The 12,616-nt window shown below is 46.5% G+C and overlaps 1 long non-coding RNA gene and 1 pseudogene across 1 annotated transcript; one reads left to right on the top strand and one right to left on the bottom strand.

Annotated features, from left to right (window-relative positions):
- Positions 1-2,444: 2,444 nt before the first annotated feature.
- LOC123163808 (uncharacterized) lies at positions 2,445-6,087 on the bottom strand. The gene is made up of 7 exons (XR_006482001.1): positions 5,835-6,087; positions 5,626-5,713; positions 4,838-4,962; positions 4,566-4,688; positions 3,765-3,872; positions 2,908-3,029; positions 2,445-2,782 (listed from the first exon to the last, which is right to left on the bottom strand). It is a non-coding gene; the product is annotated as an uncharacterized lncRNA (long non-coding RNA).
- Positions 6,088-8,928: 2,841 nt separating this feature from the next.
- On the top strand, positions 8,929-10,654 carry LOC123157249 (uncharacterized; annotated as a pseudogene).
- Positions 10,655-12,616: the final 1,962 nt, after the last annotated feature.

The following is a 12,616-nucleotide window of genomic DNA, read 5'->3' as shown; positions in this document are numbered from 1 at the left end:
TCACTTTGAGCTCATTATGATGATGCATTACCGAGTGGGCCTAGAGATACCTCTCCGTCATACGGAGTGACAAATTCCAGTCTCGATCCGTGTCAACCCAACAGACACTTTCAGAGATACCTGTAGTGTACCTTTATAGTCACCCAGTTACGTTGTGACGTTTGGTACACCCAAAGCACTCCTACGGCATCCGGGAGTTACACGATTTCATGGTCTAAGGAAATGATACTTGAGATTGGAAAAGCTCTAGCAAACGAACTACACGATCTTTGTGCTATGCTTAGGATTGGGTCTTGTCCATCACATCATTCTCCTAATGATGTGATCCTATTATCAATGACATCCAATGTCCATAGTTAGGAAAGCATGACTATCTGTTGATCAACGAGCTAGTCAACTAGAGGCTCACTAGGGACATGTTGTGGTCTATGTATTCACATATGTATTACGATTTCCGGATAACACAATTATAGCATGAACAATAGACAATTATCATGAACAAGGAAATATAATAATAACCATTTTATTATTGCCTCTAGACCATATTTCCAACACCATGGGCCCGCCGCCGTCAAGATCGTCGCCGCCGTGCCGCCAGGATCCGCGCGCCCCGGCGCCTCCGCTCGGCCTGGCCGCTCCCGTAGGCCACGAATGCGAGGAGGAGAGAAGGCCCCCGCCGCCAGCCATCGCGGGGGGCTTTGCCCCGGCGGCTCTGGCCGGCGGCAGCGGGGGAGGGCTAGCGGCAGAAGGTGGCGGCACCGCCCTTGTCGCCCGCGGGAGGGGCGACGCTAGGGCTAGGGCTTCTAGGAGTGATAGAGGTTCGTGTGCCTTATCTCTCCTATTCTTCTCCTCCAAGTTGTACTCCCGATCTTCTCTCAACCGCATGTATGCGTTACCAGGGATCCTGCGCCCCTGCCTATAACATGCAACACGTCCCCTCACATCGAGGTAATACTAGTTTAGCCTAATCTACGTCCTTACAACAAGCGCAAGCTCATGTTTAGGTCAACACAATGTGCTTTTCTTGGGTACAGTGCCCAACACAAGGATGCACTACTACGAAAAACAATACCAGTAGTGTAGGTTTTTTGCATACCAGTAGTGTGGGTTCCGACGCTACTACTACGACGCTACAGCTAATTTTTAGCAGTAGCGCGTTTTTTACCCCGCGCTACAGCTAAAATAGTTAGTAGTAGCGCGGTGCCATCCACGCTACTACTATTTGAACCCGCGCTACTACTAACAAAATAGCAGTAGCGCTTCTAGTATACCAAGCGCTACTACTAACAAATTATGAATTAAAAAATAAAAATTACATGCGTTAGATCCAAACAGAACCTCGCCGCTGCCACCGGCCAACTTCCGCCACGGCCGACCGGCCACTGCGACCTCTGCCGCCATGCCGCCGACGGATCTGGGCGAGGATAGCCATCCTCCCCGAGAACACACGACACAGCCTCTTCTCCGCGTACTCGCACGGGAAGCCACCGTGGCCGCGTACCCAACCCTCGCCGGATGCCGCGCACGTGCCGCCCCGCCGCCGGCGAAGGTCGCCGCCGCGAGGAGACCCGCATGCAGCCGCCACACAGCTCGGCGTCGACCTATCTGCAGCCGTGCCATGGGCCCGCCGCCGTCAAGATCGTCGCCGCCGCACCGCCAGGATCCGCGCGCCCGGCGCCTCCGCTCGGCCTGGCCGCTCCCGCAGGCCACGAACGCGAGGAGGGGAGAAGGCCCCCGCCGCCAGCCACCGCGGGGGGCTTTGCCCCGGCGGCTCTGGCCGGCGGCGGCGGGGGAGGGGAGGAGGGGGAGGGCTAGCGGCAGAAGGTGGCGGTGCCGCCCTTGTCGCCCGCGGGAGGGGCGGCGCTAGGGCTAGGGCTGCTAGGTGTGATAGAGGTTCGTGTGCCTTATCTCTCCTATTCTTCTCGTCCAAGTTGTACTCCCGATCTTCTCTCAACCGCATGTATGCGCTATCAGGGATCCTGCGCCCCTGCCTATAACATGCAACACGTCCCCTCACATCGAGGTAAGACTAGTTTAGCCTAATCTACGTCCTTACAACAAGCGCAAGCTCATGTTTAGGTCAACACAATGTGCTTTTCTTGGGTACAATGCCCAACACAAGGATGCACTACTAGGAAAAACACTACCAGTAGCGTAGGTTTTTTGCATACCAGTAGCATGGGTTCCCGCGCTACTACTATGACGCTACAGCTAAAAACTTTTAGCAGTAGCGCGTTTTTTATCCCGCGCTATAGCTAAAATAGTTAGTAGTAGCGCCGTGCCATCCGCGCTACAACTATTTGAACCCGCGCTACTAGTAACAAAATAGCAGTAGCGCTTCTAGTATACCAGGCGCTACTACTATGGTAGCTACTAGTAGCGTGTAGTTTTCCCCTAGCTCTACTACTAACAAATTATGAATTAAAAAAAATTACATGCGTTATTCATAGATAGAAATCAGGGACACATCCAGTGCAAAATAAATTAAACGCACACAACCAAAGGTGGGTACCTTCCCTAATGTTCCACCACCAGCCTAAACAGACCACTTCTCTACATGTATCTAGCAAGGCTCGGAGTTGAGACGCCGGCGGACCCAACCCAAATCCTCCCTCACCCTGAACGATGGCATCGAGGTCCTCCACCTCGGCGACATCCGGCGTCGCGATCACATCGACAATCATCCGTGCGGTGCGGTCGCCAGGCTTCACGGCGAAGTCCACCTCTGAGTGGTTGAAGAGCACGACGCCCACCAGGTTGTCGTAGTCAATGTCCATCACCCCTACGGCCAAGTCGGGAAAGTGAAAACTTGTTAGTACGCGTCAGCGTTCAAATCCCGCAGGGTATTTTCTTTCTTTTTAGCACATGCGCATGCATCAATAATAACAGCCGGAGGCTAGTCCTTACTTGTTGCACGAGACATGAAGAAGGCCAGGTCCCCTCCTTGTTGCACGAACGGATCAAAGGAAGACACTGCCGCGGGACATGAAGAAGGTCGGGTCCCCTCCTTCTGTAAATAGCTCAGGTGCCTGAAGTTGCAAGGAATCTCAATACAACGAACTCATAGTAATGCATAATAACAAGCAAAAAGAAGAAAAAACATGAATCCTAAAGAAAAAAGAAAAAAACATGAATCCTAAAGATCATTATATGAGTTAGGATAATGTGGGTAACAGTATTCATCAATAAGAACAATGGGTGGTACATTAAAGGATAAGAATGGCACTATAGTTACACTTCCAGGTAAACATTGCTTTACATAACTTATAATAACCATGGAGAAATCCTAAAATTCGAGCTACGAAGTAATATAGCTTCAATACACTATTAAGATGATACATTTACTACTGTAGATATACAACATAGTTTGGATGCATGCTGCATACCAAAGGTAATCTGATCGTGTAAAAATAAAGCTACAATGCTGCACCAAGAAGTATCAATTGTTGATTTTAGAGGTATTAAACAGACACACTTCGATCACAGAGATCAATATCTACTAGAATATAAACAGGTATGTGAAAAAAAAAGATGGAGCAGTATCCTTTTTTTGCAGTATCTGCGCTGCCAAATTCGGCCAACAAAGAGCTCATATATGAACAAATTTGTAGCGGGATCAATTTCCATGGTGTCATAAGATAGATAGCAAGAAAGAGAAGACTATTCTTTAAAGTATCTCTAGATGTAAGCTAAGAGAAATTTGAGATGCAAAAATATTGGATCTATATTAAAAATGATGTGAGTATTGAAGATATAAATGTTACCTAGCTTTGTAATGCCAACCAATATTCAGTCGGAAGTAGACATCATAAAAGAGCGCCAACAGGCTGCTGTTACTTCTGTAGTTATAGCTTCTATTAATTGGCTGCTATCTGCATACATGGAAAATTTAGAAAACAATAGCTACACGATATGGAGAATAGAAAAAGGGTAGAAGTGCCAAGTGGCAACGCATACAGTATGTAAATTAGGTGCAGGTGACAAACATGCATGTATAGCGTGTAATGTTGGGAAAACCAAATCCTTAAAAGTATAGGAGTGCATAATGCCATAATCTAAGAAAATTCACTTGGTCAAGATATATTCCTGAATTGCATCTAACAATAATTGTCATTATCAATGAAGCTTGCCAAGTTCTATCATAATCATGAACTCCTTCTCAACAAAAAGAAAGATAAGGAACCTGCCAGTGAGTCTATGGTTCTTCTTTTGTTTATTCAATGAAACATGGAGTACACACATGTCTAGATGGGAAATTTGAGTGCTGGTGGTTGTAGAAAAAGAAGTAAACACCTAAACATATATGATGAAATCAAGGATGGAGTTAGTATCAACTCGGATAAATTTGTCCCAATCCAGATGACAGTTGCAACGTTCTTAAGGAAAAATTAATATGTTGTTCATGGACTATGTGTCTGCTTCTAGGCTAAAACTCAGACACCACATTATCTATCTTCTCTGCAACAACATATTAATTCTTCATCTACATCTGTTTTAGGGACAGAATAAACTGCGACAGTTACGTTCACTAAACTGTTAGCAATCTCATAGGAAACTTCACTTACAACATGCGCTGGGCAGTATGGATAGATTGCAGCAAAACGCCTCACATATTTTTTTCTACAGTGTCCATACACGTGTTGTGGCATTGGAAGAAGATCCAACCAATGATTCCATGAACTGAGAACCTGCGACACCAATTTGTTGAATATCCTCAACCACTTTATTTAATACAGAGAAAACAGAACACAATATTAGCGAACTCGAACTCAAAGCCGAATAGAGCAAGCATCGCAAAAACTCCAATGGATTACTCTGCATCAGGGATGGCACATACTTCAGCATACTACACGGTACATATTGTTTCTCCTCGCCCGCCATAATAATGGAATAATCAGAGATATCTACCCAGTATATGTAGCATATTGTTTTAATGGCTCCGGATGGACACATCTTCATAACCTGGAAAATCAACATGTAGCATCCAACTAATTGGTTAAGGTTTCAGAAAACACCATGTGTGCTTGTACAGTATGTAAATTTTCAGAAACACTATTTGGTCACATAATTGATGAACGGGATTGGTACAGTATGCATGCATGTATGAATTGGTGCTTGTGTAGCCCCATCTCCCACTCTGTAGTACAAGTATTTTTCAATTAACAATGCTAATTTACTGCAGTATAAAACACATACAGCAGAGACTAAAACTATTTCCGTCAGAGGTAAATCAGGTATATACTCAGATTGGTGCTTGAGCATGATCAGGTAAATCAGGTATAAAATACATACATTTTTGGTAGTGTAGCATTCCAGATTGAAGATTATGCCCATTAAGTCTAAAACAAATCCCATCACCACCACCACTCAGTTTCGGACAGCAAGGAACACTAGAACATGTTTAAATAAAAGGGGTAAAAGAAAGCATGTTTTTCCATGGACGCTGTGAGCTAGATACCCAGCCATCTAGGAAGAGCTGCAAAATTTCTCCCGCTACAGCTATCCTTCCCGGCAAACAAATACAGTACCACCATGGATTCATTCACATTGTCAGGGGCAAAGGAAGGGAAGCAGGGAACAAATATTTTTGCAGGGGGGAGAGGGAGAGGGAGAGGGGGCACTCACTGACGATTGCCTGGCGGTAGGCCTGGACCACGGCCCTGCCGACGACGGCGCCGCCCATGACGAGGAGCTGCCCGAGGAGTCGTCCGGCCTGCCGAATCATCCAATCGGATCATGAGCCACGCGACTAAGAAACGGGCCTTCCTAGATGAATCCAAAGCTCGAGTAGGGATCAAATCGAGAGAGAGTGATCGAAAGGCGAGCACACGTACCATCTTGCTCCGGTTCAGTTCCTCACCCCCTCCCCTTCCCTCTCCGGCGGCGGCGGAAACCCTAGGCGGGCGGGCGGGCGCGATTCGTCTCGCCTCGAGAGAGACGCGGGGCCCGTGAGGGGGAACGGGGGCCGCGGGTGTGTGTCTGATGGGTAGCTGGAAGGGCTCGCTCCCTGGAGGCTTGACGCCGGCGGCAGAGGTGACGGCAGCGGCGAATCACTGGTTGTAGAGAGGGAGGAAGGGGAGAGAACGTGAAGAGAGAGAGAGAGAGAGGGGGGGGGGGGGGGATAAGGCAGGGAGGGAGGTGTGCGCTTAGTTGTAGCGCATACCCGTGAGCCGCGCTACCACTAAGTTCCTAATGGTAGCGCGGCCTCAGGAACAAACGCTACTACTAAGTGAGCCGACTAGCTGATCCTATCTATTCATAGTAGTAGCATGGGGTTGCACATCCGCGCTACTACTATCAGTTTAGTAGTAGCGCGGTTTTTATACCCCATGCTACTATTATGGTTCTGAAGGTGTGGTGTGGCACACTTACCAGTAGCGTGCCCTAGAAAAACACACGCTGCTGCTAACTAATATCAGCAGCGCGTTTTCTACCAAGCGGTACTGGTATGTACCAGTAGCGTGCGGTCCCAAACACACGTTACTGGTAAAGTTCTATGTATAACCATTTTCCTAGTAGTGATGTAAAATGCCCTAACAACTCCACTGGTTGAGTCTACATCTCATGTGATGTTGTTTTCGATGAGATAAAGTTTCCTTTTTCAGATCTTCACCCTAACGCCGGTGCCCTACTGCAAGAAGAAATCCTCTTGCTCCCTCCTAGTCTCTCCGGTTATGATCAAGGGGGCGTTAATAATTGTGATGGTCATATGTTGGCTAACCCTTTTAACACTGCGCATGAGTCGTCTGGTGATGTTACAGGGGCACCAAACAGTGGAAACAACAATGAAAATAGTGAAGAAATCAATTCAAATGAGCTATATCGCATGTGCCGCGGCATGGGAAGCATATCCCTCTCGGGATTAGAGCTGCAGATACCCAGGCAATCGCCTCTGGGATCCGCGCCAGACGCCAGCTTCACGCCTGCAGTTTTTTGGATTCCTTTTTGTTTGACTCTCTAGATTATCATTAGATTATGTGTTCAGTCTCCAGTTAATTGCCACTTTACCATGGCTTACCAATGTAAATCAAAATGAAAGCTTTTGTCTGAAGTAGGTGGTTACTGTATGTATTCTTAATGCTTACCACACGTGAGATTTCATAGGAATATCCTGCATCACGGTGCATGTTGTCGGCCTCTTACTTGAGCATCCCTGAACTTGATCGTTGCAGGTGCACAAGATAGTGGATCTCTCTGCGCAGCCGGACCGTGAAGCGATGTGGTAGATGGAAGTGGCCGAGGCATACAACTTCTTCTATAAGGCTGACGCCTCTGGTGCCGGCTCACCACCATGAGCACTCCTTGGTCTCTCCTGATGATCCGTTTCAGTGTAGCACTCTTGACATTGCGGCCACTGCGCTGCTCCTCATGACTGCTACACTGCGCTGCTCACTCTTGACATTTTCTAACGCAAACAACCAGAATCGAGTTCACCACTCAAAGCCTGGTTTTCGGACGATACTTGCATACCCCAACAAGCATTACTCTTTGGAATCTCCCTCTTTTTTCCCCAAAAGAAGGAATCCCCCGTACTATGAACAGACTCTTGATTTTGCACAAAGCGTCACAGAAATGCATCTCAGAATCTCAGAATTTCTAACCTAAATAGTTGACTACACATCATCACCATGCATGGCTCATTCTTCTCATTAATTATTCAAGCTCACAGAATAACTGAAGAAGCAACCAAACTTGGCCTCACATTAAAAAAATCAATATGTTTTATTAGGCAAATATGATCAAGTGAACATAAGATAGAACCAGATAATGAGTAATTGAATCCACAGACAAAATAGCCCTAAAAAAATGGGAGATCACAACCCATGCCATACACCTCAATATTCTTTCCGAAGCTTTAGCCGAACTCGTCTTCGTTGTGCCACCATAGCTTCACTTGCAATGGAAAACATAGAGAAATTCAACCACTAAAGTACCAAACCTCATTTAACCCACGCAATAGTAGGCCACCACGTACGACAGAGATTGGCAAACATGCCAAGCGGAACGACAGGGGCATCACCCTGACATAGGCAAGCAGTTAGTCAATATCATGAGACCAAGCCGATGATCTTGCTCACAAAGTCTCGGAAGAAGAAGTTGTTGATCAAGACGATGATTTCCCCAACGATGCCCATCGAGCAACACCAACGAACAACAAAAGAAACAACATGCCTTCATGAGAACAACATCGACCGCCACTGCCACCGCCTAGCACACCGGGGGTACGGGGTGGCTTGATCTAGGGAAGAAACAGGTATATGGCGATGCAAGATCTGGGAATAGTGTCTAGGATAGGGGAGAAGCCGTGAGATCCAAAATTGAGGACCATGTATTTAGGGATCAGTTAAGAATAAGAAAAGAGAAATTGTTAAAAGGGAGAGAGAGGATTGGTGATATAGCTCGTTATATTGCTTGAGCTTCGTGGGCACATATATAGGAGTACATGATCTACTTGGAGTACAAGGCAAGCCAGAATATTTCCTAGTCTAACCTATGTTTTCAATCTAATCAATATACTCAACAGAAATAATGGGGCGATGCACCATTGGACATTGGACAATGGATGAAGATCCGCTCGACATAATTGGTAACTGGAAGAGCAATGCTACACCTACGTAAGAAATGTTATGTGATTAATGTAAAAGCTTAGTACCAGCTTGGTAGGTTTAGGGTTATTGTTGTTACATTCCACCTCAGCCGTTACGTTAATCACCTGTGCAGTAGAAGCTCTTGGACATGTAGTAGATTCCAAGGAGAAAACCTCCTCCAACTCCAAATATCTAATCCAAGCAGAGTCTCCCTCACGCATGCAGCTTTGCAAGCAATTGACCACGATCATACCTATTTAAGCTTGCACTCTTGGTGTGGATACTCCTATCACCAGACTGCCATTGCCATACACACACGTTCCAACCAAGCCGGCTGACCATGTCGACGACGATCATAGCAGCCAAGGAGGTGGAGAAGGTGGTCACCGCCGACGAAGAGATAACAGATATCATCGTCCAGAGGGTGCCGTACTCGGACCCACCGGCGATCCGGACTCTGGACACGAGCGAGCTGACCACGTGGTCCCTGTACTGCGCCCTCATCGGCGAGTTCACGGCCTCTCTCGTCCTCCTCTACGTGGAAGCCACCGTCGTCGGGTACAGGAACCAGTCCTCCGCCGCCGATGAGCGATGCACCGGCGTCAGCTACCTCGGCGTCGCCTGCTCCTTCGGTGCCACCGTCTCCGTCCTCGTCTACTCTACCAGCGGCGTCTCAGATAGGTATATACACATCTGTGTCACAACATACTTTTTTCATCCATAATTACTTGTCACAGAAATAAATAGAAATGAGTGTATCTTGAACTAATTGTCGCCTTCCGTGTGCAATGCAGGTGGGCACATAAACCCGGCAGTGACGTTCGCGCTCTTCATGGCTGGGAAGGTGACGCTGGTGCGCTCGGTACCAGACATCGCAGTCGTGTACCAATCATATCCGAGAGATTTGTTAGAGATATATTTGGTATGCATATATTTGATAGTCTAAAATTTATAATCTAACTCCTACCTTATTTTTAAGAAAGGCTTCTTGTCCTCAAACTCTGTACTCATATATATATATATATATATATATATATACGCGCTTGTGAGGCTCAATACAACATCCATCATATTCTGTCGATCTCCTTTCTCCCTTGCCTAACCGATCCAACCCTAGTCGTCGCCCGACGCTTCCGCCCCGCACACCGCCCCCGGGCCGGTCGGCCTCCATGACCACCGCCGGGGGCCACGCCGCCTATACCTAGGGTTCGTTCGCATGTCGTGTTAACCGGCTGCCTTAGAGAGTCCTTTTCCTGGTCGCTTGATCCGGTTTTCTCTCTCTTCCACCTGTCGCATTGATCGGTGCTTCCTTTTTGGTTTTTCGGTCTAAGATTGGATTACGTCGCCCATCACCGTCCGTCGTCTACAGTGCGCCTCTACTCCGACCTGATAGCGACTGCACCGACCTGTCTCCCCCTAGCTTATTTCCGCATGCGGCCTCCATTGGCTGTATCCCCGCGACCGAAGCTTGGCAGCACATCGGAGGCGGCCGCTATTCGCATCATCCACATGCGTGTCCATCCGCGCGGCTTGTACGTGGGTTGCTCGGGTGCCCGAGTTGACCCATAGATCCACGTTACAGCGAGTACACTTGAGCATCACGTGCATATGTCTTGTCTTGATCGCGCGTCCATGCATCCAGTGCGAGTTTGTACTTGCACGCATGCACGATGTCCGGTTCAGCTCTCGTGCACAGCTCATGTCCCGCTTCTGCCACGACTGGTCCACTCTTCTTGATCTCGCCCACCGTGCTTTCGGTCTGATCAACCATCCGCATGCGTCTCTGCAGGTCCCATGAAGATTACCCCGAGTACAGCATGCCCTACACCAATCGAGTATTGGGCCGCCGCTGCGTCGCCCCTTCGAGCCGCAGCGCCACCGCCCCTTGGTTCTCCACGCGGCTGCACCAACCCGCGCGTTGCCGCTGCGTCGCCCCTCCGGGTCGAAGTGTCGCAGCCCGCGGTCTACTGCCATCTCGAGGGTGTCCTCTCCAGGTCGTTCCCGTGGCTGCACCGACCCTCGCGCTGCCGCTGTGTGATGGCTACTACACAACCTTCTTCTTGTAGACGTTGTTGGGCCTCCAAGTGCAGAGGTTTGTAGGACAGTAGCAAATTTTCCTCAAGTGAATGACCTAAGGTTTATCAATCAGTGGGAGGCATAGGATGAAGATGGTCTCTCTCAAACAACCCTGCAACCAAATAACAAAGAGTCTCTTGTGTCCCCAACACAGCCAATACAATGGTAAATTGTATAGGTGCACTACTTCGACGAAGAGATGGTGATACAAGTGCAATATAGATGGTAGATATAGGTTTTTGTAATCTAAAAATATAAAAATAGCAAGGTAACTAATGATAGAAGTGAGCGTAAACGGTATTGCAATGCTTCGAAACATGGCCTAGGGTTCATACTTTCACTAGTGCAAGTTCTCTCAACAATAATAACATAACTGGATCATATAACTATCTCTCAACATGTAACAAAGAGTCACTCCAAAGTCACTAATAGCGGAGAACAAACAAAGAGATTATTGTAGGGTACGAAACCACCTCAAAGTTATTCTTTCTGATCAATCTATTCAAGAGTCCGTAGTAAAATAATATGAAGCTACTCTTTCCGTTCGATCTATCATAGAGTTCGTACTAGAATAACACCTTAAGACACAAATCAACCAAAACCCTAATGTCACCTAGATACTCCAATGTCACCTCAAGTATCCGTGGGTATAATTACACGATATGCATCACACAATCTCAGATTCATCTATTCAACCAACACAAAGAACTTCAAAGAGTGCCCCAAAGTTTCTACCGGAGAGTCAACACGAAAACGTGTGCCAACCCCTATGCATAAGTTCACAAGGTCACTGAACCCGCAAGTTGATCACCAAAACATACATCAAGTAGATCACGTGAATATCCCATTGTCACCACAGATAAGCACATGCAAGACATACATCAAGTGTTCTCAAATCCTTAAAGACTCAATCCGATGAACGAAGACGAAAGAGGGGATGCCATCCGGGGCATCCCCAAGTTTAGGCTCTTGGTTGTCCTTGAATATTACCTTGGGGTGCCTTGGGCCTCCCCAAGCTTAGGCTCTTGCCACTCCTTATTCCATAGTACTTGAAAACTTCACAACACAAAACTCAACAGAAAACTCGTAAGCTCTGTTAGTATAAGAAAATAAATCACCACTTTTGGTATTGTTGTGAACTCATTCTAAATTCATATTGGTGTAATATCTACTGTATTCCAACTTCTCTATGGTTCATACCCTCCGATACTACTCATAGGTTCATCAAAATAAGCAAACAACACATAGAAAATAGAATCTGTCAAAAACAGAACAGTCTGTAGTAATCTGTATCATTCGAATACTCGTGTATCTCCAAAAATTCTACCAAATTAGGAAAACCTGAGCAATTTGTGTACCAATCAGATGAAAAAAGAATCAGATCAATAGCACGCTTCTGTGAATTATGAAAACTATTTTCGTGCGCGCAAAAGTTTCTCTTTGTCAGCAAGGTCAAAACAACTATCACCGTAAGCCATCCTAAAGGTCTTACTTGGCACTTTATTGAAACAAAAGCTATAAAACATGATTACTACAGTAGCTTAATCATGTGGACACACCAAAAACAGTACGTATAAATGTTGGGTTGTCTCCCAACAAGCGCTTTTCTTTAATGCCTTTTAGCTAGGCAAGATGATTCCAATGATGCTCGCACAAAAGATAAGAATTGAAACATAAAGAGAGCATCATGAAGCATATTACTAACACATTTAAGTCTAACCCACTTCCTATGCATATGGATTTTGTGAGCAAACAACTTATGAGAACAATAATCAACTAGCATAGGAAAGAAAAACAGGCATAGCTTCAAGATTTTCAACACATAGAGAGGAAACTTTGATATTATTGCAATTCCTACAAGCATATATTCTCCCCTCATAATAATTTTCAGTAGTATCATGAATGAATTCAACAATATGTGCTTTGATCAACTCATCAAAGCGTATATTCCA

Source organism: Triticum aestivum, chromosome 1D, assembly GCF_018294505.1.
Source record: "Triticum aestivum cultivar Chinese Spring chromosome 1D, IWGSC CS RefSeq v2.1, whole genome shotgun sequence".
Classification (NCBI taxonomy): Eukaryota; Viridiplantae; Streptophyta; class Magnoliopsida; order Poales; family Poaceae; genus Triticum; species Triticum aestivum.
Note: the sequence above shows the minus strand (reverse complement) of the source record. Positions and strands in the feature narration are given on the sequence as shown.